At 44.3% G+C, this 25448-nt stretch overlaps 1 long non-coding RNA gene across 1 annotated transcript in view; it reads right to left on the reverse strand.

Moving 5' to 3' along the window:
- Positions 1 to 25448, reverse strand: part of LOC112548249 — a 27088-nt gene extending 1640 nt beyond the window's left edge. The window contains exons 1-2 of the long non-coding RNA XR_003092073.1: positions 25258 to 25448; positions 21008 to 21052 (exon numbers count right to left, since the gene is read on the reverse strand). This is a non-coding gene — a long non-coding RNA (uncharacterized LOC112548249). The remainder of the gene's footprint in view (positions 1 to 21007; positions 21053 to 25257) is intronic.

Genomic DNA, 25448 nt, shown 5'->3' on the forward strand with positions numbered 1-25448 from the left:
GGGGCCTGGCAGGGGTCCCCCCCAGAGTCCCCTTCCCCCTCCTCAGCCTCCCCGCCCCCCAGCCACTACTTACCAACATGGAGTCCAGGTCCAGCTCCCTGTGGCAGGAAGTGGAAACTGCCCAAATCTCCGAAGCTCTCCAAATCTTTTCCAAATCAATTTGGAAAGCTTCAAATTGGTATCGACCTTTTTATTGGTCTCCTGATTCAATTCAGATTCAGAGATTCGGCCGCCGAATCCAAATTGAATCAGCACTCGAAGCTTCACACAGTCCTGTTGGCTATGTCTGTCTCATTTGAATAAAAGACATATCCTTCCTCCCAGTAGAGTTGGAGTATTGTTGTAGCCATGGTAGTCTGGGCAATATGCAAGGATCAAGGTGATTTTAAGGACCAACCATATAGGTAGGAAAGAATTCCCCGCTTGAATTTCTATTTTTTCTGTCACATTTTTTTCCCCAGACACAGTCTTTTTGCTTAGTTAGAGAAGTTTCTGGGCACCATGAGCCCTTCTTCTGTGCCCTTGTCTAACATCGCTCCCAAATTTTACACCTGGTCCAATAAAAGACACCACAAAAGGTCCTGTCCCCCTGCCCCTTGCTTCTGATTTGCACTGCCTTTGTCAGGCACAGAGACACCAAGTCCCTAGCCCCATGCTTGACTTCCTCAACCCCCTCCCTCCTCCTGCCACACCCTTTTCCTTCCTGACACTGAGTCTCTGCCACCCACTGAGCCCTCCCTGGAAGGAACCCAAGAAGAACCCCTGTCCTTTACTGCCTCCCCCCAGATCCCTTCAGGCACAGCTCAGCTGCTCTGCAGAAACAGGTGTAGGAATAGGGAAATGGCAGGCGAAGGGAAGGAGAACTAGAGCAGGGAGAAAAGGCCCCTGCGGAAATCAGGAGTGGTGGGGGGAGCGCTCATTGGGTCTGCAGCAGACTCTGCTTAATCCTCAGTGGCTGAGACTTAGAGCAGCCCTTTTGATTTCAGTGCAGCAGTACCCAAGTCAGAGTGACAGACAGCTGGAGAGACAGGCAGAGTTGCAGGGGAATATGGGGATCAAAACTCCCTGCCCATTGAAAGGGTACAAAACTGGGTATTTTGTCCCAAGCCCAAACATTCCTGGGGGCCAGAAATGGCTGAGATTTGGCAGAGCTCATAACTGGCTTTTTCACCAAAGTTACTACCATGTTGTTGCAGGCTAGGGCCCTGTGACCTGGGCCTAAATTACAGACTGTGACTGAGAAGGGCCATAACCCTGAACTCACTAACCATGAGGAAGGGTTGGGGACCAGGCAGAGAGGGGCCCAACTGCACCACATAGCCCAAACCTGAGTTGGCACCTGTGGAACAGAAGGGATGGACAGATCAGACAGGGGGCCCTGGGACCAGAAATAGGAATCAGATTATCCTTCACCTGTATGAGCTTCAGCCAGAGAGACCTGCCACCATGAAGGTCTGTTCAGGTCTGAGCCTTTGGCCTGGGGTTCTGGAAGTTGCCCTGCAGGCTGATGTCAGCCCTCTATGAGGTCACGGTCTCTGGCCCAATGCCTAATATCCTACCAATGCATCTCTATGAGGTCATGGTCTGCCCCACCCTCCCCACCCAGCCAGGGTCATCCCCTACCCATAGCAGCCCCTTCACCATATAGTCTAGCATATCCTGTATCCCATCCCTGACACTGACCAGCGCCCAGTGCCTGAGGCTGGAAAGAACAGGACAAGAGAACCCCATCCTGGACAATGGGGGTCTAGTCTGGCCAAAGAGGGGACAGTTCTGCCAAAGTCCATGCTGCCCAGCAGTACGAGTCACAAAACCAAGGGTGTTTATACACATGCTCCAGAAGTGTAGGGGGGTGGTGCTTCAGTTAGAGTGACTCCAAAAGCCCCTCTAATTAAAGCTCCCAGAGCATCACATGCATCAGTGTCTCCACACTAAGAAATGGCGGTGGGGGCACTTTAACTACAGTTCATTGAAAGACCTTTAGTTAAAGCAGCATGCCATTATTTTTCAGTGCAGGGACACTGATACACATGATGCTGGAGTCTGCTGGAGCAAGGTAATTGCCATGCTCCAGCAGACTCGAGTCTGCTCCCACACATTATAATTATAGTGTGTTGGAGCAGCCTTGCTGCATTTCTATAGGTACCCCAAGTGACCAAGTGACAAAATCAAATGGCTGACATGGGAGTTAGGGGTATAGCCTCTGAACTACAACTACTTAGACCTTAAATGCTAGAGGCTGTAAGTAAGAGAGAAACAGTAGAAAAACCCTAGCCATACCCTGTTCACTCTCCCTTTCAGCAGCCACTCCCTGGGCATGTCTACATGAGACACTATGTCGCTGTAGCAATGAGCTATGGCAACATAGCATGGGTGGGCACTAATCGTGACACTACTGTGTAGTAACTCATTGATGGGCCTTGGTGGCCCTGAGCTCCCAAGGGGGAGAAAGGCTCAGGGACACCAACGCTCCCTTCACCTCTCCCTGCTGCCAGGCCAAGATAGACTGGTCCTCAGTCCTGGGTGTTTGCTCCCCTCAGGCAGCTGTGCCATGCTGCTCTTCTGCTTAGAGAGCTTGGGTTAAACTCCAGTCGCTGTAGCTAAAGACTCAGAAAATTGTTCCCTTGACTGGCACTGAGAATGACATGTCGGCACGTGCGAGTCCAGGGGCTTTCTGATTACCCTGTGATTCTGCGTGGAGATTGCTGCCATCTCCAAATGGCATTATCTGCTGGCTTTAACTCCCCACCCTTGCTAGGTGGCACCTCCAAGTTATCTCAAAGACTTTGTGGCACTACCTGCTGGTTGGGCTGGCTCCTGAGCTCTCTCTCCAACACCCCTCCTGTGGCACAGCCAACTGCTTGGGAGTGCAGTTATAGGCATTTTCATGATTCCCTATTATAGCATATGGGCGAAACGTCAAAACCCATTGAAACAGTGAAACAGTTTCAACGAAACAGGACAGTGCTTCAAAACCAAACGAAACAATGAAATAAAACACTGTCCCTTCGAAACAGGGAAACGAAATGGTGCTGTTCTACACAGCCATTAGTAAAATAGAGCTGTTCGTCTTTCTGGGCTTGCACAGTTTCTGTAGCACAGTTTTTGGCATGCATCCCTAACCATGGAGAACCAGCTTTAAATCTATTGCTGCTTCCACTGATTTCAATGGGCCTAACATCAGGCTCTCAGTGTAAAACCAGCTCCCGTCTGGAGATCTTTGCATGCTGCATGTTTTGGTTTGTTAATAAATATTTCTGCTAATTAATAACTGATACTAAGATAAGCTTGTTCACTTGATAGAGCTCAAATGATTTAAACAAAAAGTTATATTTTAAGCCTGCCTCTTTCATTCATAAGTATAAGGTAAAAAAAAGGTATTTTGGCAAGTTTAATAAAATCTGTATTAACCTGCAGTTCTGGTTTGATTTATTAAGTTTCCACAAATATTCCTGTACATGTCATCAATGAAATGATTGATTTATTTAAAGCTTTTACTCTGCTGGTCTAAAATCCTATTCAGTTAACCTACATTGCTAATGCTTCCCAAAAAAGTCTAAGCTACTTATCTTCCCAAACAGGCAGGAACAAAAAAAAAATTATCTATGCTGTTGTGTCAAAATGATTCTTTCCTCCACAACCGCCTCAGATCCAGAGCAAATCACTTTCAACGTGGCAAGACCTACTTTTCATCTTAGCTTAATCAGCAGCTTCTATTTTAAAGGCCTCACAAAGACTTCTCAAAACTTGTAATGGGAAAAAATGTCCACAGTCCTTTTAGAACGATGTCTATTTTCAAGTAACACTCAAAGTAGAGATAGGCCCAATCTATAACCTCAGCTACAAACAACATACATGTGCATTTTATGTACGTCAGGACATAAATAAAAAGTAGGTTTGAAGGTTGTGTCCTTAGCCCATCTCTCATCTATAGTCAAGATTTCCTAAAACTTAATTCCATCCAAAAGGCATATTTGGAACACCCCATGTCAGCTTTGGGCACCCACTTGCTGCTGCATGCATTAGTTGGCATTGTCATATAGTGGCAGAAATTCCTCCGTCCAAAATGTGGAACCAACTTGCCCAAAGCTGGACCAATAGGTTTGCTATGTGTTTCTGTTTTTCTTAAGCAAAACCAACAAAGAGAATTGCAGACAAGTCAAGTTACTTAACTAGCAGAAAAACCTCAAGAGCAGCCAATGTGAAGATGAACCGGTTATGCTCCCATAAAGGGGTTCTTCTAGCTAGCTTCCCAAAACACACAGGAAAGGGGAAGGGAAATAATCCATCCAACCCACAGGATTCTCATAGATAGGATTCCTCTCTCCTCCTCCTACCAAAGCCAGATACAGCTGCAGCTCCTTATCCTTTAAAATAAGGATTGCCAGTGCTGACCTGGTCGAGTTCTCTCCTTGCTACTTCATGGCAACTGCCAAGGGCATTTACAGAAAGCCGTCTGTACAGAGGTTGTAAGAGCAGAGCAGGGGACCGTAACAGAGACAAGCACACATGCCATTGCTACACTCAACTCATGCCCTGGTAGAGTCCATCAGAGTAGAGGTAACTTCAAAGGAGGAAACAGTACTGCAAGAAAACATTTTACCCTTTCCATGCAACAAAGAAAATCTGTTGCCCCTTTATTTGAATCCAGCAGCTTGACATTTAAACTTCCTCTCTCTTTAGAAAGGATAATACAGTCCAAAGGAGAATTCCTAGCATGAGGCCCAGGGGCAAGCAGGCAGATTGCTAGCAACTGGAGCCAAAAGGCACCGAAACTGACTCACTAACTACAGGAGTGCCTATACATGAGCCAAGAGACGGCTCTGATGCACTGTAATTATAGTGCATGGGAGCAGACTCAATTAATCGAGTCTGCTGGAGCATGGTAATTACCATGATCCAGCCAGCCCCCGCATCTCGTGGATCAGTGTCCCCACACTTCAAAATGGCAATGCGGGTACTTTAACAAAATCTTGTTCAATGAGCTTTAGTTAAAGCACCCCCACTGCCATTTTGAAGTCTGTGGACGCTGATATACGAGATACTCAGAACACTTTAATAAGAGCAGCTTTGAGAGCTGCTCTAACTTAAGTGCCACCCCCACTCTGCCCCATTCCCAGAGCACATGTAAAAATGCCTCAGGTGTCTGGCCAAAAACAGTTGCTCATGGTATTCAAGAATGACTAGGGAAGACTTCAATATACTTATATATAGATCAGGGGTGTCACACACCTCTGTATGCTGGGCTGGATCCGGACCACAGGGTTCCTTGTGAGCCGGCTTTGGGCTGAAGCACACCACGGCAGGTTCATCAGCTCCACCTCCAAAGCATGGCATGTAGCAGGGACCAGCAGCCAGGCAGGTTAGGCTGCAGCAGTGCAGATAGACAAAGTGAGCAGAGAGCTCTGAGACTGTGTCAGGTCTTACTTGCCCTCCTGCCACCAATTGCCACGTCCATTAGGACCCAAAGGCTGTAGTCTTGTGGGCCAGAATGTCTCTCCAGAGGCTGGAGGCCACATCTGGTACCCTGACATAGATGAAGGGCTGTTTTTGAACACTTACTCCTTAGTCAGTGAGTCAAGATAAAATGTGAAATAAATGTGGAAGACATTAAGAATACAAATATCACAGAAGTTTTGGGAAATATCATGAAGGAATTACTGAAATGACAGTAGTGCAGTGGATAAAGACAACCTTGCTGCATCTAAAGCACATTACTTGTCACTAGGACAAGCAAGCTTTTCTCTGAACTGTCAGAAAGCTTCCTGTTTAACCTTAGGCAAATTACCTTACTGGTTTCTCTGCTTCACACTAAGAATGAGACAGTTATAGCAGCCTCAAATGGAGTTATAATTTTTATTCCACACTTCAACGATGCATTGAAAACTTCCTTTTGAAGTTACTGTAAAAGTGCAAAATACTAATGAAGTGGAAAACAAGGAAGATGTTATCTGTATGCAATGCAAGACCCGCTAGGTAGATGAGGATCATTTGAGCTCCACCCAGACTATTTTCTCACTGGATCACCAAATAAAGGTCAGAGAGGCTGCAGTCCTGTACTGAAGAAGATCAGGACTCCAGCATTCAAGCCAATAGACACGGCTGCTCTGAAGTCAGTACTAAAATATTAAGATTATAGATTAGATTACAAAGAGTTTATAAAATGTGAGGACCAACACAATTAGGGAATGAAAGACAACAGAATTCTAGTATAATAATTTCACAAATACTTGTGATAGTTGCCTGAAGGAATATTTGAATGAAACCATGAACATGAATTGGAAGCATTTGCAATTTGTCTCAACAGTAGGTGATAATTAGAGAATGGTTAACAGCACTAAGGTGGGTCAAAACAAACCAAAAGAAAGGCAGACTAACAGCCATTTCCTCCTTGTTCCAAGCATTTACATTCTTGTTTCCATGACAGTGGTCTAAGGTTACACTGCAAACACAGGATTGGGCCTGTACTAAAAGCAAGGGAAGGAAAGCCTGGAGTCCTTTATTTTACTTGAGGACAACAGGGTGACAGCTTAAGGATGAATCAAATCACTGCACTAATACTGGTATAAGCAACAGCAGTTGGAACCATTACTGTTAAGCACTATAGTGTTTATTGTAGCAGCTGACTAGGGGGCAAAGTGCTTAAAGCCAATCTTCAAACTGTGCTAAGAGAACACAAAAATAATTGTTTTCCATTTTCTGACCACCCCACCCCCACCCAACCCCTGTTCTACCCCTAGCATGAAAGCCCCCCTTTTCATCAAAGGCAGCCCACTGCCAGAACTTTTTGACACAAGAATTAAATGGAACATTTCATCTATTAATTACATAGTTGCCATTTTCTGGCACTCCCACGCAAAAGGACACAATGGCACTATAGAGAATGGTCAGGTTAGAAAACCCTAGAACCCACGGTCTTGATGACTGCAAGCTGCAACTCCAAAAGGGAAAAGAGAAGCTTATTCAAAAACAATGATTGCTCTTCAAATTAACTTGCAGATGTGAGGAAAGGGTGTGCCTGTGGGAAGTAGGAGGGTCTGTAAAGACAGTTCTGCATTTTGAAGTATTTTTCACGTACTGTAGCAACCAGTCAGCTTTAGTCAATACCGAACTTCTTCATCTGTTAGAGTTTTCTCTACCATGTTATCATTTCTACCAGAGATTTCGCTTTCCCTGTACATGCAATAGAGAGAAATCTAGATAAGCAGGTGCTACTTGCTTTTGAACCACTGCTGTCCAACTCAGCTTGACCTCCGTATCTTCACTTGTGTATAAGTGGAAAATTGCAGTAATCCTGTTTCTTTTAAAGTTTGATACTGCTGGTCTGGCTGCACAGAGCAAAACTGCATCACTTGCCATGTGAATACAGTGAGAGTGAACCAAAGCGTTTCAATGACCTCTCTTTCTGGCAACACGTGAAGAAAGGAATGGTGTACTCGACTGGAAAGGAGAATACTCTTCCACCTATAGCACTGAGTCAAGAGTGATCTGCTGAGCAGATGAAGGTACAAGGAAACATCAAGAGAGCTCCTAAAACATTTGTGGTTTATAATAAAAGTCAGTCCTTAATGTCAACAGCCACAGCTTCTATTCAAGCAAATAGGAGTTCAGAGCACTCTAAAAGACACAGATCCGAGATACCAGCTAACCTGCATTTCCAAATTCTCTGGGGTTTTCCTGCCTCTCATGAAGCTCCCCAGTGAATTGTGTGAGCAAGCTACATCCCTCACTGCATTCACAACTTGCTTAATCCAGTTTGAGGACAAAGAGACATCATCTTTACAATATGAATGCAAAATCAATACCATTTGTCTCCCATGACTCTTGAGAGAGAGAGTGTGGGTAAGGCATCTGGAGAAAATGAACAGGCTGGTAGACATTTGAATGCATTTAGATCAGGGGTGCTTAGGCCCCCCAGCCTGTGGGCCAGATCCAGCCCCTGACACCATGTCATCTGGCCCACAGGACTCCCCACAGATTCACTAGATTGGGCACACAGGGCAGTGAGAGGCCCGATCCCAGTGTGGGATGGTGCAGGGCCTGAGAGCCTGATCCTAATATGTGGGGCTGGGTGGAAGTACTATGGGACCCTGGGGCCCATTCCTGGTGCACAGGGTCCAATCCAGCCTGCGAACCATACCTGTAGGCCTCATCTGGCCTTCAGGGCCAAAAAAGTTGAGTGCCACTGGTCTAGATGAAAGCAAATTGAAGGTACCACAACATAGATGGGTATAAACAATTTCATGACAGATTTACAATGTTCTGAGTCGCCGCATCCTCTCCTCCAAATCATTCCTGCAAAAGTTAGACTAGTCTAATGTATATTGAATGGAACTATGCTCAGTATTGAATACTCAGTACAGTTACACTAACCAATTGTGCATGTGGTGAATATATATCATCTTCCCTGCACATATACACACTAAGGCTCTCCTCATTCAGTTACCCCAAGGTCCTCCCCAGAGGGACTACATGATCCTACCTGCTGTGAGTACAGGCACAAAGCAGTAATTTAACTGAGAATAGGAACAAAACTGTGTTCAAGCCTCTTCTGGTGCTATATCATTAATGATGGGCCACACCCTTGCTTGCACCTTAGGCCTCTTTAGGCAACTTATGGGTCACAACCTAAAAGTGGGTCACAAGAATATATGAAAAGGTCATGAACAAACTTTAAAAATGGATTCTCCTTTAAAGGAGAAACACATGGGAAACTCTGGTTTTCCCTTGCAAGCTGTAAGAGTTCCGGTCTGCAAGGGGCTGCTTGAGGTCTCCCATGCCCCACACACCCACCTCCTGCCCCACATACTGGGGGGGGCTGGGGCCTGGGGACAGGGGGCAGTAGGTCAGGACTGAGGGGCACTGGGTTGGGACTGGCCATCAAAATTTACAAATGGGTCCTGGCACAAAAACGGTTGAGAACCACTGCTTCAGGACACTCCAGTGCCACTAAAGCAGTCTGGAAGCCGGTGAATCCAGCTGCCTCAACTCCCCTGGGTTAGGAACCATCAAGAGCTTAGCCAAAACAACCAGCATTCTGGTATTTCTTAGCCTGCACAGACTTACGGAGACTAGTATCTATCAGAACTAGAAACTGTATTAAGAAATATATTGGGCCAAACCAGGCCTCAGCAGCCCCAGGGACAGAGTGTCTTATGTGCGACCCAGGGGTACTTTTGGGCTGTGTCCCTTCCCACAGATAAGCCAAGAAGCTTTCTGGCTTCATATAATCCCACCAATCCTGCATTAAGTAAATGTAATGGCCTCCAGCTTCTTATCATAGATTTCACAGCACAAGCAACTCGCTGAGTATGCTTGCTTGATTCCAGCTGCGAGGGTGTCAGTTACATTCTACTTGTCGTGTTCAATTGCCTTAGTTCTCAATCTCTGACACCCCTCCACCACTAGTTTGCTGTAAGGAAATGAGCATGATTCCTGACACCATGCACAGCACAACATTCTGTACACCATGCTTATAGTCTCTTTTATCCATTACCGTTCATTGTCACATAACAAAAGGTTTCTTTTAGTGCAGGCATGCATACTCCCATCAATTTTGAAGGGTTATGCTGATTCTCTTGAACAGTTTATTCACTGAGAAAACTACAAGTAATTCCAACCTCCACCCCCAACACTACTGCTATGTTTGTTGATCAGATGACAGGTAGACTCCAGATAGACATAGTAATAGAAGAGGGAAAGTGTCAAAGCAATTTTGCTCTTTGGACAGGAAATTCTCTTCCCTGTAATGTCATTGCATTTGATGCGTCACCTGCTGCTCTCCAATTCCTGATCCTAGGATATATCTCTTCTTAGTAAGCATGGCAACTGCAAAGGCTTTACGGCAACTAATCAAAACTTGTCCAGAAAACACCATATATTAACACGTCAATAGTATTCAACTTCCCCAGCTTATCACCCTATCCAAAAATGAATTTAAATCTCATTAGGTAGATATAATAAAACCAAGTCTTTCCCAGATAGAACAAATTATTCTCCGGGTAAGTTTTATATAAGGAATGGACAATCATAGGTCCTAAACTAAAGCATATTTGTTAGCCTCAGGCAGGGCTCCCAGTAAATATTACTTCAAAAAAGGCAAAGTTAGGGGTCAACTACTGAGCTATTTGATATTCAGATGTGGATATAAATCTGTCTTTCTGAAGCTATTCCATGCTGTATTAATACTTACATTCTGATTTGAAAAGGAAATAGGATTGGTGTCTCCCACCTCTTAGAATGGTGCTTTAACCAGACACTGTCTCACCTGCTCTGCTCCAAGAAATATTTAATACTAAGTAGAAAAATTCAATAGGAGAGGCTGAGATAAGAACCACAGAATATCTTGTTGTGGGGTAGTTAGAGTACCCACATGAGAGGGGTGGAGGCCCTGAGTCAAGCTACTTCTCTGAATTAGGCAGAGGGGAAATTTCAGCCACATCTCCCCACATCCTAAATGAATGCCCTTGCTCTGGGCTCTACAACATAAAAGGAGGACTGTCTCCTCCTCTCACTGGTTTTGTGAATCGTGCTCAAGACCACTTCTACAACTAAGCCTGAAAAAATATCTAAAATGTTTTTTAAATGTTAAAACTAGATGTTTTGACATTTCTAAATTTCTTCCTTCATATTTTCAAAGCCAAAATCATATTTGTTCATTTAACCCCATTTGCCAATAGTTATAACTTGATCAAGATTTTTTTTTCTTTGACAAATGGTACTCTGAGGGGAAATCTAGTGCTACTCATCTACAACATTCAAAGCAAACCTGGATGTTTCTCTGAATGGACTCCTTGGGTGTGTCCACACATGCAGGCATGTGCGCTTGCAGCAGCTCAAATAAAAGTGATGCAAATTTGAGCTGGGGCTTTTTGCCTCAGTGCATGTGCCCGAACATGCACTTTAGTGTGGGGCAAATTGTGCCACTTGGGGCAAAATAACCCTGCCTGGCTCATCTCAGATCTGCAGCTAGGGGGAGCTAGAGGCTGGGGCTAGCTCCAGCAGTACAAAAAACTGCCCTGGCAAGCAGCTCAGAGCCACTCACTCTCAGGAGCTTCTGTGGCCTGGCCAATTGGTAACTGGGGCACTACCCCTTGTGCCAGCTGGACGGCTTTAGACACTTTCATGTGGGGCAAATTGTGCCATTTGGGGCAAAATAACCCTGCCAATAGTTATAACTTGCCAACAGGACAACCCAGAGAGTTTCTTGCACCCTCTACCCACTGCAGCAGTCTGGCAGTAGGGACTGTTGTGTAGCTGTGATCTGCTGCACACCTGCCAGACCCAGATGGGGACTGCACCACCATTAGAGGTATCTGCCCCTCTGGGACAGCTGCCAGTGGGCTGTGGCTGCAGAGCTGGCCTTTGTGTGGCACTACTGCCATGTGTGCCCCTGCCTGGCCATCTGGGCCACTATCACCCAGAGGATGTTCTCAGCATGGTGGCCTGCTTTGAACTGTCAAAGCATGTCCTCCTGGCCCCAAGTGGCCGGGAAGTCAGCCACCTCCAGCTGGGTCCCGTGTGCCAGCTCTGAGCAGGCTCCTCTGCCTGGGTGCTGCCACTTGCCTCACTAGCAGGAATTCTGGTGTTCCCTATTTAAAAACTGAAAAATCCCAGATAAAAAAATCCCAAAGTCACTCTGTAAAATACCATCAAATCCATGTTCTTCCACAATTAAAACAAAAGACCACTAGAGAGAGAGAGAGAGAGAGAGAGAGAGCGCGCAAATGAGAAAGCAAGCAGTTGAGCAATGTTTTATTGATATATCTACAATGTTAAAGCAATTTGGAAGCCAACCGGTGTCTCTATCATCATAATAAAATGAATTCTAAGTACCTACATATTTTGCTGTTTGCCTTTGGTTGGTTTTTTTTTTTTATCATAGAACAGTTAGAGCTCCCCCCTGACCCCTTCACTCACCAGGATTTGAGGACATCTGCCTCTGCAGCCACAGCTCCTTCCAGCAGGTCTCATCCTGTCTGGCAGCTGGGCATGCAGGGTGTATGGTGGGAGGATGTGGGGTTTGCAGGAGAAGGGTGGGAAGGGGTGTGGGGGGCCATGGGGTATGTGGGTGGATCGTGAGAGGACTGTGGAAGGGGACTGCTCAGGAAAGGTGGGTCTCCTGTCCCCCACAGGATGGACCCCCCACACAGCTCACAGACTGCTCCCCCACAGGGCCACAGGCCCTCTAACAGGGGCCACCACCCCACCCCCCTGCAGGGCCCACGTGCCCCCAACCCACTCCCCCAGCCCCTCCAATGGCTGCCCCCCCCACACCCCGCCTCCCACCACTTGGGGCCAGCCCTTGCTCCTTGATTGCCTCCCTACCTGGCCCCACCCCAGCTCGCCCCCCTACCTGGCAACACCCATGACTGCCCCCCTGCCTGGCCCCAGCCGCCCGGCACCTGGGAAAAAGAAATTAAAATAAAAAGCCCCATACCCACCAGCAGTAGCAGCAGCCGTTGGGGTCACTGGGGTCTCCTGGCAGAACCCCCCAATACAGCACAGGGCAGTGGGGTGCAACGGGGACCAGCCCTGGCTGCCTGGCCCCTGCACTGCCACTGCCCCATTGCATGCATGTGGCCCAGGTTGGCAGGGCACTGCATGGCTCTGTGCACTGTCAGGCAGCTGGGGCCACTGTGACTGTCACCCAGGGCCTGGCACTGCTCAGCCTCAGTGGCCCCAGCTGTCTGACAGCACGTAGAGCTGTGCAGCGCCCTGCCAACCCCAGCCGCCCCCATGCAATGGGGCAGTGGCAGTGTGGGTGCCAGGCGGCCAGAGCCAGTCCCTGCTGCCCCCCGCTGCCCTGTGCTGTGTGGGGGGGCTCTGCCAGGAGGACCCAGTGACCTCAACAACAGCTGCTTCTGCCAGGGAATGCGGGGCTTTTTTAATTGCCAGAATTCTGGGGCCAGAAAGGGCAGTGATCGGGGGGGCTGCAGGAGCCAGTGGGGGATGAGGCCGGGCAGGGAAGAGATTTGGGGGGGCTCAGGGCACAGGTGGGGGATGGGGCCCGCGGGGGTCCCCCCCATGGTCCCCTCCCCCCCTCCAACACCGCCACCCCCTACTTAATCGGCACAGAGCCCGGGTCCAGCTCCCTGCAGCTGGCAAGCTGCAAGCCCTGCACAGGCAGGCAGCATGCTTCAGCACTGGGGTGAGGGCCAGCCATAGGCACACTTTGGCTGGCCATCAGAGCATCTTTGTGAGAGACCCGAGCCTCTGGTTGCCTCAGGGCATGGTCCTGGACCATGCCCTGCCCCGCTTTTTTTGTCTGAGGTATATTTTGACCCTTGGATATCCAGGGGTCTAATTTTGCCCCCGCACTGGAAATTTTCAGCACGGGGAATTTTTTTTTGTTCCCACACGTGCGTCTTGCGCGTCTCAGAGGGCTTTGAGATGCTGCAAGAGGCATGCGCATGTTCGTCTGGACATGCCCCTTTAGTTCAAATATTGGGAACAATAACAGTGTACCTGGATGAAATTTAACAGCCTGTGGTATTTAAGAGGTTAGATTGGTGTTAATGCTTGTGCCTCAATGAATTATGCAATTCTGCCCTCCCTGATGGGTCAGCATGAGCCAATTCTAGTCCAGGGACTGATGGCACTGGCACAGGGTCAATTTAAATATAAGTAAATATTGAGAGGCAGCTCCCTTCCTGGTGCTGATAAAATAAAGCTCTTCCTAAGGCAAAGATATTTTTTCTCAAGTCTGAGCAAGTTTAAGATAGAGGCCTTCCCTTTGAAGAGCTACACACTTTAGATCATTTGTAAATGTGCTGTACAGCCCAAACCAGCAACTAATAATCAAAATCTAGAGAACTAGTTTTTCCTCTCTTCCAAAAATAACTTCACCATGATACTGCTACAAGAAGTTTGGCTGGGAGACAGCCACACCCTTTTGTCATAGCTAAGCCCTACTGTACCACTCTGAATTGCTGCCCAGTGTTGGTCTCCTTTAACACCCTTTGTAACCTACAGTCCTCTTCCATTTAAGGAGAAGTAATAACAGGTGCCCAAATCCTTAAAAGCAAGACAGTAGTTAGTGATGAGTGTTTCCCTGTACTAGAAGCTGGAATCTATGAGGTTTTCCTGGATTCTACAGAGTAGAACAGTTCAGCTAGCAGATTACCAGAAAAAATGAGAACAGTACCTCTGCATTTACAAACAGAAGGAAGAACTATCCTGAGGTCAGGGCTTACACGGCAGACAAAGGAGGAAACTTGGAGCCAGCAACTTCACCACAGCCAGGAATTCTTGCTGACAAGCCTACTCCTAACAAAACTCTGTAGTGTAACTAGGGAGTGGGCAAGAGGGGAGCTAGCCCCAGGCACTAGTTTAGAGGGAGTACCTGAATGGCAACCCACCCTGGGAAGTCTTTGCCGCAGCAGTAGCAGCTGGATGTGGGGACATAATCTTGCAGCCAGGGGTGGATGAGCAGCTATGCAGCAGTGAACAGGTTCCGAGTCCCCAAGAACACAGATAAAATTGACCACACTGACCACTCTTCCAGCTAGCTCTCTCGCCCTTGGCCACCCTTCCCTCTACAATGCTTTCTCTCAGGCAGAATTTTGCCCAGAGTACACAATTAAGCTCAACTATCCTACATAAAGTTAATGAGCAGAAGGATGATAGTGAGAGACTGTAAGCCCACTGTGCTGAAAAAGTCAGGAAGATGGATGCTCAATCACAGATAGTTCAGGTTGGTCAATTTAGAAAGGGAAGTCCATTTGCTGATGCACATATCAAAATCCTGTAAACAGATAACAGACCTGCCATGTGGCTAGTAGCATCAGGATCTAGGAAAAACATGAGCATCATGGTGAAAAGTCATCTAACGAGAAAGAGAAAGTAGTTACCATGTCTATAATGCATTCTTAGTTCTGGTGATCAAAACAAAAACACATTTTTATCCAGGAAGAGAACTAGGTTATACCAGCAGAATAAGCGGAAGAGTAATAAAGGTTGCTCAGAAGTTCCATGGCACTATCTATACAGCTCTGGGACACAAATGCCCTGAATACAGCAAGTAGAAAGTAGTGAATCAGAAGGACAGGATATTTTTTTATTCTACCAGTAATCCACCACAAGATGTACTGAATGCCACAACAGTTGCTGAAATATAAAATTGCAAAAGTCAAGTCCTTTACTTACAGGAAACCACAATATGTACACTCATAGCTGTTTATGTATGCAGGAACACCAAACTGTGCAGCAGCTTGGATATGTTTTGGTAGATCCTTTTCTCTCATTGTGCATACCATACCTCTACCAGAAAACCTAGAACTTACATTGATCAAAAAGTAGAGGGCAATGACCTACAGAACTAAGCCTTACAAATTATTCTTTTTCTCCTTTCTGTATTTGTCACAAGCTTTCATTTAAAAATCCTGTTACCCATGAAAGGACTTCAAGTGTGGGGAGGAGGGCCATAATTAGAAAGGAAGAGAACAACCAGGACACAGAAACAGAGAGGTGTGGGAAAGACTCCAGCAAGATAGTCTTGCCTGTGTAAGCACAAAAACAAACAAGAAACTTGCATTTTAGAGTGTGACCCTTTGAGGCAGAATCGCAAAGCCAGAAAGGTGGCTGACTAACATGGCAAAGCCCTTTAAAATATTTGTAACAAAATGGCTTAAAGATCATTTCCATATACATTTATTTAAATTGCATGCATTACTGAAAACAGTCGTCTCCACAGCTAAGTCCACCCCTGCAACTGGCTGTGCTAAGCAGTGATCCTGGTTTTCTCCGTTTAAAAATTGCAAGTTCTCTGATAAGAATCCAGTGCAAATTATCTGATTAAAAAACACCAAATCCACATTTTTCCATTATTAAAACTAAATGTCACTATATATATAAGCATCAGTGAACATGTTTTATTGACATATTTACAATTTTAAAGCAATTTGGAAGCCTACCAGTGTCTCAATCACTATAATAAAATAAATTCTAAATACCTATATATTTTGGCATTTGATTTGGGGTTCATCATGGAAAATCAGAGCTCCCCCCCACATCCCCTTCACTCACCAGGACATGGGTCTCCCCCAACAACAGAGCAGGTGAATGAAGAAAGAGTACTTCACAATGAGTGCAAACGTGGCTGAAGGCTCCACTGGAACAAAAAACTCCAGTCATCTAGGTTTTCCTTGCCATTGGATTAAGGTTCCCACAAAATACTGTGTGGTTGCTGAAGCACAACAGCAACCCCATGTTAAAAAGTATCTTTTCATAGGTACATTCACACGTATCTTCCTTCACTAGCAAGTCCTACAACAACAGGTGAGTGGCGAGGGGGGTGGGCATTAGTGATTACCAGAACCCCGTAGTCATGGACCTACACAGAGGCAATGGTTATATGATGGTCATCTTGCAGTTGAAACTGAGACAGGTGTGCAATCTGGCAGTGGCAATCATGACTAAGTAGCCTATTTAGGATCCACCCTGCTCACCCCATATGGAGAGGGAACTAGAAAAGGCACTTGAAACACAGTCTCTTTCGTATCACCTGACTGGAAAACTGCATCCGGTGGAATCACTCTATCTGCACTCCACATCAAATTGTGAAGTTTGCAACCTGGAACATCTGCACCTAACGGTGATTGACCAAAGCAAGAGAGAGCACTCATGGCCAAAGAACTTGCACAATTCCATATTGACACTGCTGCACTTAGAGTGACCAGATAACTAGGAGAGGGGCAGCTAACAGAGCATGGTGATGTCTACACTTTTTTTGGAAAGGAAAAGGTGAAAAGACAAATGCATCTAGAGCACTAGTTTTTAATCAAGAGCAAGATTATTTACTTAGATGCCAGAATGTCCACCTGGCATCAAGAATCTTGTAATCCTTGGTCTTGAACTGACCAACAAACAGTAACCAGCAGTCATTAGAGTTTATACACCCCAACCTTTAATGCAGATAATGAAACAAAAGAAGAATTCTATTCTAAACTTGACCAAGCCTTGTCATCTGTCCCCAAAGAAAATAAGAACATTCTTCTTGGCAATTTCAGTGCTAGAATGGACAGGGACTCTGAGCTATGGGGAGGAGCACGTGGAAAGAAAGGGGTAGGAAAAGTCAGTTCAAATGGAATTCTTTTCCTGAGCAAGTGTTCAGAACATGAGCACATCATCACAACCTTCTTATGCCACCAATGGAAGACATCACAGAAGCACCCCGGCTCAAAACACTGGCATTTGATTGACGATTCACAGAAGTTTAGAGCTGGAAGGGACCTCGTGAGATCATCAGGTCCAGCCCCCCTGCTCTGGTGTCTGGCATCAGCCCCCCTGATGTCACAGTGTATGCCTGGGATCAAAGCAATGTCTACATCAGCTGTGACCAGCGCAGATAACTGCTGAACAGGTTATCATATAATATATTCCATCATGCCCATTTGTATCACCCCAAAAAAAAGTAAACAAAAGAAGCAATCAAAGAAGAGGTTCCATACTCAGTGCTTGAATGACTCTGCTAAAAGAATTCATCTCCAGCAGTGCCTCAGTAAGAAAATCTCCAACCTCCCTGATGATCTAGACACCACTAATTATTGGAAAACATCAAGAAAGGTATCCCTGAGGTATGAGAAGATGCCCTAGGTTTCTCCATAAAGAAACATCAGGACTAGTTAAAAAATGATAGGGAAATACAACCTCTCAGTGACAGAAAAAGGAGAACCTTCAAAGCTTGGCAGAACAATATCAGTTCCAAAGAAAAGCAAAGCACTTATTACCACATCAAAGCCAAGACACAGAGGAAAGTCAAGAGCAAAAGCATAAGTGGTGGGAGGACAAAGCAAAAGAAACTAAAAAGTTTGCTGACAGCTATGACATGCATAAATTTATTCAGCACAACTAAAGTTAATCTATGGGCCAAGCTCACAAGGAGCCATCCCTCCCAGGTTCAAGAATGGAAAAATACTCATGAAAGACAGCTCCACCATGCATAGTAACACCTCTTCTTCTCTGCAAAATGAAGATGGTGCTTAATTCCCTAGTGGGGATAGCTGAGGGGCAGCTGATGTTATGCTTTTTGCTCTGATTAACCTGTTAGTGGCTAGGTGTATCTGCAATCATTTTTTAACCTTTCATGGGGTACATATTCTAAGGCAGTGATTATTAGCAAAGCATAGACTTCACTGTACAGACATACAGCAAGATGTTGTCCTTAATCTAAAGTCTTGCTAGAGGTTTTGGTTCATTTCAAAATTTTGACTCTCACTATCTATAAATAACTTATTGCACAACTTCAAAAGGAATTCACTTGCTTGGATAGCTTGGGTTAGAGGAGATGGTAGAACTAGTATACCTGCTCTGACAAAATCAGCTTCTTGATTTGTGGTTTTTAATAAATTGTCTGTTGGTATGCAAGCTCAAGAACAGATTATTCAGCCACCAGATATAAGTATATTGTTGCCCAGCAACAGGATTCAAGCAGAGGTCAAAATCTTGAGTGAATTTGGTTTCCCCTGAGTTAGGCTATATTTTAATAATACACATTTGAACATAAGCCAAGTAACAGTTATTAGCATGGAACACCTCACCTTCTATTTCTTAATTCTATTTTCTGCATACAGTCATGCTGTTTAAGAGGAATTTTGTCCGATAGTATATTGGGTTTCCCTTAGTCACTGCAATATGGGTAATTGCTATGTAATTACACTGTCATAAGTATAATGTAACTGCACTATTGTGGTGCAGTGATTTATAGAATGAAAATGTATTTGAAGAGTATTATAAATGTTCTGCATGCCAGCAATACCAAATCCTTTAATGCCAGTAGCCTTTCTGGGCAGCTTTCCAGCATCTTCATTTTCACACATTTAAAGTCCCTTGTAATGTTAGATCATCATCTAGTCAATACTCTTGAGAGCACAGTAGCTTGTTCTGATGACGTTTCTAATAGCCATGCATGAAAAATACGAAACTTTTTTGTGCACAAATAAATCAATTAACTGACAAATAGCTTTATGTTTTCATAGCATGGATATCAATAAACTGGTGGTGGGTCTCAGGATGGGAATGTGTAGTTGTGCAAAACACATGTTTGGCCTGGGTGGCTTCTAAAGTCTGAAGGATATAAATTGGCAGCAGTGGCAGTTCCTTGATATGAGGATGACAGTCCACTGGTAAATAGGGGAGTCATCACTAAGCCCAAAGATGACTCAGGAGGCCAATCTGAGATGTGCATGTTTAACCGAAAATGCGGCAAATAGTTCTGGGAGGGAGGAGTAGATCCTGGCAATGTCAGGTCATAGCACCCGCCCTTTGTCTCTCTCATTGATCTGCCTCTACAGTGAGTACAGCTTGCTTGAAATGATCAACGCCTTGCTATATATCACAATACTACTGGAGACAATTCACTGCTTGAGTCTCCCAGGCATTGATGTTCATATCACATTTCTTCAGACTGGCTTTCAAGGTGTCCTTGACTCTCTTCTTTTGCCCACCTCTAGAGCCGTGACCATCAGTGAGCTAGCAGTATAGGACCTGTTTTGGGATCCAGTTTTCAGGCATTCTTATGACACATCCTGTCTAATGGAGCTGGGCTGTATAAACATGGCTTCAATGGTGGTAATGCTTGCTTGAGCAAGAACAGTGGCTTTCATTCTTCTGTCCTTCCAGAATGGTTACCTCTGAGTACATGACATGTTGTTAATTCACACCCTAGCTTACTTTACTTGGTCATGTATGACTATCCAAAACTATTTCAGCTGCTGTTTTTATTCGTTATATTCGTACCACTTCAAAAGTGCATTTTCATTCAACAGATTAGACTAGGAACAGCATTATTTGTTCATTCATTTCTCTCCTAAGGAAATCACATTCTCTTGGATCCTTACTAAGTCCTCAGAAATCAGGGCAATGTTTTGAATTTTAATGGTGCAACTCTAAATTATTTGCTGGATACCCTAATCCTAAGTAAGAACTTGAGACAAAAAGGACTCTACATAAAGTAAAAGACCAGATCTCCTCTCCAAAATCAAGCTGTCCTCTTACTTTATACCTAGTTCAAAACGTAAAGAGTTTTTGTAAAGGCCAACATTTTTACATCAGTAGTTCCCATTCCCTCTTCCCTCTATAATGTGTAAAGGGCCTTTGAATTTTCAGAGCATGACATACCATTGCTATTTGATTAAACTGTTCAAACAATGAGCTGCTCAAATGCTGATTGCGCTAGTCATCATGTTCTTTTATCCACTATAGTCCAGATTGAATGCCATTGTTTAAGATGAGATTCTACAGCTTGATTTCAAACTACTACTGATTTCAAAGGTTGAAAATAGCTGCTCATATTAACAACCAACATCTGCTAGGAAGCCTATTCATACTATCTTTATGCTACCAGGACTGTACGGAGCTTATCACTCAGGCCAATCAAGACCCACATGTAGTAAGCCATGCTAAAGGTTAATTTATAGCTGCTCCAGGACCAGAAACACTTTCATGTTATCCAAACTGTTAAGAGTCACCAAGTCAGGCTAAAATCAGTGCTCCCTGCCCCGCATCAGCAATACTGCACTGTGGTATAAATGTACTAGTAATATTAGGATTGCAACCACACCCTCACCCCATGCACCAGCCAGTACAAGGAGGCCGTGGACAAACACAATCACAAGATAAATCTTCTCCTGAAGTGCAGCCATGTCCACTGAAGAAAGCCACCAAGGGTTTTGGGAAGAGAGTATTATGCTTGGTGCTTCTGTTACAATGGCTCCAGTCACCTCTGCTCACAAATGGCTATAAAATTTCTGTCCCCTCCAAAAAAATCCAAATGTAGTGCTAGAAAAGACCATTTAGTTAAAAATGTCTAGATCATCCCAAATATTTTATCTATCTTGCTTCTAAAACCTATGTAGAAAGATTCCGTATAGCTTGGTCAAGTGTTTTATTACTTGAACACTTAAAAATGTATTCACAATATCCAACAAAAGTCTTTACTGCCAATCAAGTCTTTCTGCCCTTTCCCCAGAGACTATTGAGAACTGATCACCAACCCCTCTATACTGACCTTTTATGTTCTGAAGATATATGTCCTCCTCCTTAATCTTCTTTTCTTAAAAAAAACAAAACAGAAAAACAACAACAAAAACAGTGTTGTGCCAAAATCCAGACACAATATTCTGGCTATGGTTTCACCAGTGCTAAGTAGAGCAACAAATAATGACCTCATTTGATCTGCATGGAATTTCTGTTAATCCATCATAAAAGTGTATTTATATTTACAACAGCATCACATTACTGAATAATTTTGATCCAATATTGACCCATTATAACCCAATATCCTTTTTTGCCATACTCCTACCTAGCCAATTCATCATTAACTTGTGGGCAGTTGACTTCTTCCCAAGTTTAACACCTTTCACTTTAATATCAAATATTGATTTTGATCCCTTCTTCAGTAGATCAGAGGTCTTAATTCTGTTTCTGTCCTCCAAAGCAGTTACAACCCATTCTCCCACCCTTTATCTGTAGGAGAGCCTTTGCCATCAGGAGGTTAATAGGAATGTCTTATGTTCATTCATTCAGAAAATCCCAGGGCAACTGTCACAGCACAATGCAGCTTGGGCCACCAGCACAGGCCCAGGGTCCAGTGGCTACAGCATAAGGTAAGAGGCCTCATGGCTACTGGCTTTAAACGCATCTACTTGAAGGCCTTTGGAAGGTAATCAATAACACAAGGAGGCCTAGCACCAGACTGAAGCTTCTGCTGAATCTAGATAGCCTCCTCACCACTTTTCAGCATGCCCCAGAATACCCCTGGAACATTAGTTCTTGCTAAAGGACTGAACAAGAAGTGTAACAGTAGTTTTGGAAATCATTTCAAATCCTGAAACGTGTATGTTTAGAACACACTGAACATTTCCCCCCAGCTAGATTTCTATTCATTTTCTAAACAACTCTATATATTTGAGGTTGGAACTAAATTTTCTGTGATAGTGAACATGAAACATCTGAGGTTGGGTGACAGTCACAATTGAGATTTAGGTTCATTCTATTAGATAATTTAGGCAAATTTCACAAGGTCTCAGAATTTCACATCAAGGGAGTCCCACAGAACCAGGGATTGTTTAAATCACTCAACTAGAGCTCTGTATGGAAAGACTTTAGAGATACTCCATTTGGAGGTAGTTTTAAATTTGAGGAGCCTGCTGTAGGTGCCAGATGAAACTGGACACAAGGACTCTGCAGTGGATTCTTCCAAGCAAGTCATTCACAAAGGAAGTCAAATTCAGGGAGGATGACTTATGGGGCATGCAGAATGAGGAAGAGAGAATCTAGAGAATTTAAACAATTAACAAGCAAGCTGATAACATGCATCTGAAGAAACATAGAAATTGGTTGTGCATGAGACTAAAGGCACAGACAGAAGTGACAATTTTTGCTCATATGGCCACAGAAAGTGGTTTATAGCTGTATCCAAACACAAGTGCACAGCTTCAGACTGCTTAAAAATGGCTGATTGGGTGAAAATCTGAACCTTCATTGTATGTGGGGTCAGATGAAGGCATTTCAAAACAGAGCATCTTCTGTAACTTCTGTCTGCCAACCTATGGCTTTTTTTCAGAATGGTAAGGGAGAAAGGGAGCAAAGGGAGTTCAGCTTGGGTTTTTTCAGCCCCTACTGAAGGCTAGGGCAGGTGTATTGGACCTCAAGGGGGGTTTCAAGTCACCCACCCCATTTTCTAGTGCTGGCTGGGGAAGCTGCAGAACAATCTCCCTCTGCTCCCTTTCCCCGCCTCCCATTTTGAAGACAGGGGGCATTTTTACACATGTAAGTGCCACAGCACCAGGCACTTTGAAAAGCACCCGGTACTGTGTTGCCTGCAGCTGTATAAGCAGCAAAATGCATGGCAATGTGCAGAAAATGGTGGTGGCATACTTTTGAACTAAAACACATAGAAGGTGTTTTAGTTCAAAAGCACACTACTGCCACTTTTTCCACACTGACACACATTTCACCACTTATACAACTGCAACGAATGCAGCGCTGTGCGCATCAGCTCACATGCGGAGCAAACTCGATTAATCTCCGGTGCACCTGGGCACAAAAATACATGCGTAAAAATGCCCGGGGACAGGCTAGGAGGGAGGAGAGGCTGTTGCTAGGGGAAACCGACTGTAGGATCCCAGCCAGTAGCTACATTCCTCTCCCCCCTGGAACCAACAGTGAGCATCTGTTTGGTCCGAGAGATCGTGGTAATTCAGAACACTTCCTGCAAAGCGTTCTGTGTTGTAGCAGGGAGCTGCACTTCTGTCTGCACCCTAAGAGCAAATAAAGTAATCAAGTGTTGACAGCCCAATTAAGGGTGGAGCATGTGCCCTATACAGGATAGTTTGTGCAGAAACCCAAGGGGTTTGCCCCATCATTGTACTCTTTTCCAAGACCCTAAGGGAGACTTTTAGGGCCTGCATATGCAAGTCTAAGCCCAGTACTTTCACAAGTCCCACGAGTACCAGCAGTGGAGGGATTACACAGACATGCTCTGTCATTCTAAAAGCCATCAAAACCACAGCAGAAACCAATATGAGACAATGTGGCTTTCTGCCAGAAAGTAAATCAAGAGAAAATTATTCTGCTTTTAAGCTAGGTCACAGTAAAAATAAGTTTCTAGGACTAAGACATTTAAACTATGATTTCAGCACACTAAAGACAGCTCTTAGAGTTTAGTTGCAATATATTTAGACAGTGGTGCAATATATTTATACTGTTCAGTGGTTCTAAGATGCAAGACCGGAGGAATAGATGTGCAGGCTCCTTGTGTTTCCAGCTGCCCACACACAGCAGCCACGATACCAGTTACGTTTTTGCTGAAGATGAGTCAGTATTAAAATGGCAAAATTCAGTAAGCCACAAATGAATTTGGGAATTAATTTTTAAGTTTAAGAACATGAGATAAATCCTGCATTTTGCAACATTTCTAAGTAATATACTTGGTTACCACACATCAAGAGTGGAGCCTCTGAGATCCCAGTTAGACGGAGAAAGTACTCATAGTTCCTCATTAGTATCCTTGAAATCATTTGGTTTTAAACATTTTAAAATGGATGCCTAAAAAGCAGCACTCCCGCCTCTGAAAGTAACTGGGGGGAAAATGAAAGCAATTTTTTCAGTTCTTAACACCTAAGGTGATAAATGTTGACCTTAATGGACAATGATTCAGTGAGCATTCATTTTTTACAAAAATTTGTGGGATACTTGAATAATTAGTGCAACATATTCTAAGCATACAAAACCCTGAAGACCCTTCCAAAGACTATTTCCATTTGAGCCACTGCCCAACTATTAGTCGTAAGAGAAAGAAAAAGGTGACCACAGAATTCTGAGTACTATTAACTGCCTAAAACATTTGAAGTTATCAGTAGGACCTGTCGTTCTCTTCCCTTGTTACTAGCCTCTGAGGATACATATAATAATGGTCTAAAAGTAAAGCATTAGACCTGTACTGAAATGTCAAGCTCAGTCAAAGCCTGGATGACCTAGAGGAAGTCTGGATTTATACACTATGTTAATGAAGGGAAATGAACTGAAAGATTAAGTTTTATATTTTGTCAAATTTAAAAAGAGCTTTCATAATTTCAGTATGGTCTAATATTTCTTCTAATATTTGGAGTTTATTCAGATCAACCTGCTTCAGGAATATTGAGCATAGGTCTGCTTATTCTTTTTAAAAGCTGTGGGATACAGTTTAGATTTGCTCAACTGACATAGGAACAATTGCTTTCCTCATTTCTATCTAGTGGGACAAATAGCATTATAGCAGCAGTAAGGCCAGCCCATTATCTCAATGTTTCGGCTACAATGACCCAAAGTGAAATCGGTTCAGGGAGCTCACACATATGAGTTATTCTTTCATGTTATTTTCAGACATTGGATAACAGCAGTACCATAGATGCAGTAAGGGTTAAAACCTTACTTTTTCAAAGGAAGTGTTATTTCTAGAGCACAAAACTACAGCAACTGAACAGGTAACTGAGTGTCAGCCCTATGCCACATCTGTATAATATACATAGGTATTGTTCTTTGTTTCCTTGCTTTAACTGAGCAAAATTTTAGGGTTTCTTCCCATATTTTTTAAGACTTAAGTTTTAACTCTACATTAGTGTTGAATTCACACTCTCCCATCTGTTTTTCTCTTGCCCATTTTTCCTTTTATTGTTGCATCAGGGAAGTACAGCTTTTGCTGCCTTTTCAGGGAGGCATCCAGTCTCTATACTTTTTGTCCTTCCCTCCACTCAGACCCTGGTCTGTGACACTCACCATCTCATCTACGCAGATTCAAATATCAAGTCTCTTTTCTTCTACTCTCTCATCTTCCCACGCTGCAAACTGCAGCTTCATTTAGACAGCTCACTCCAGCTCTCCTCTTCTGGTTCTCTTTCCTCTTTACATTCACTTCAAGGCCAAACTCCCTTCACTGCTGCTGGGCTGACACAGCTGAAAGTGCAAAA

This window comes from Alligator sinensis, unplaced genomic scaffold (genome assembly GCF_000455745.1).
Source record: "Alligator sinensis unplaced genomic scaffold, ASM45574v1 scaffold205_1, whole genome shotgun sequence".
Taxonomy (NCBI): domain Eukaryota; kingdom Metazoa; phylum Chordata; order Crocodylia; family Alligatoridae; genus Alligator; species Alligator sinensis.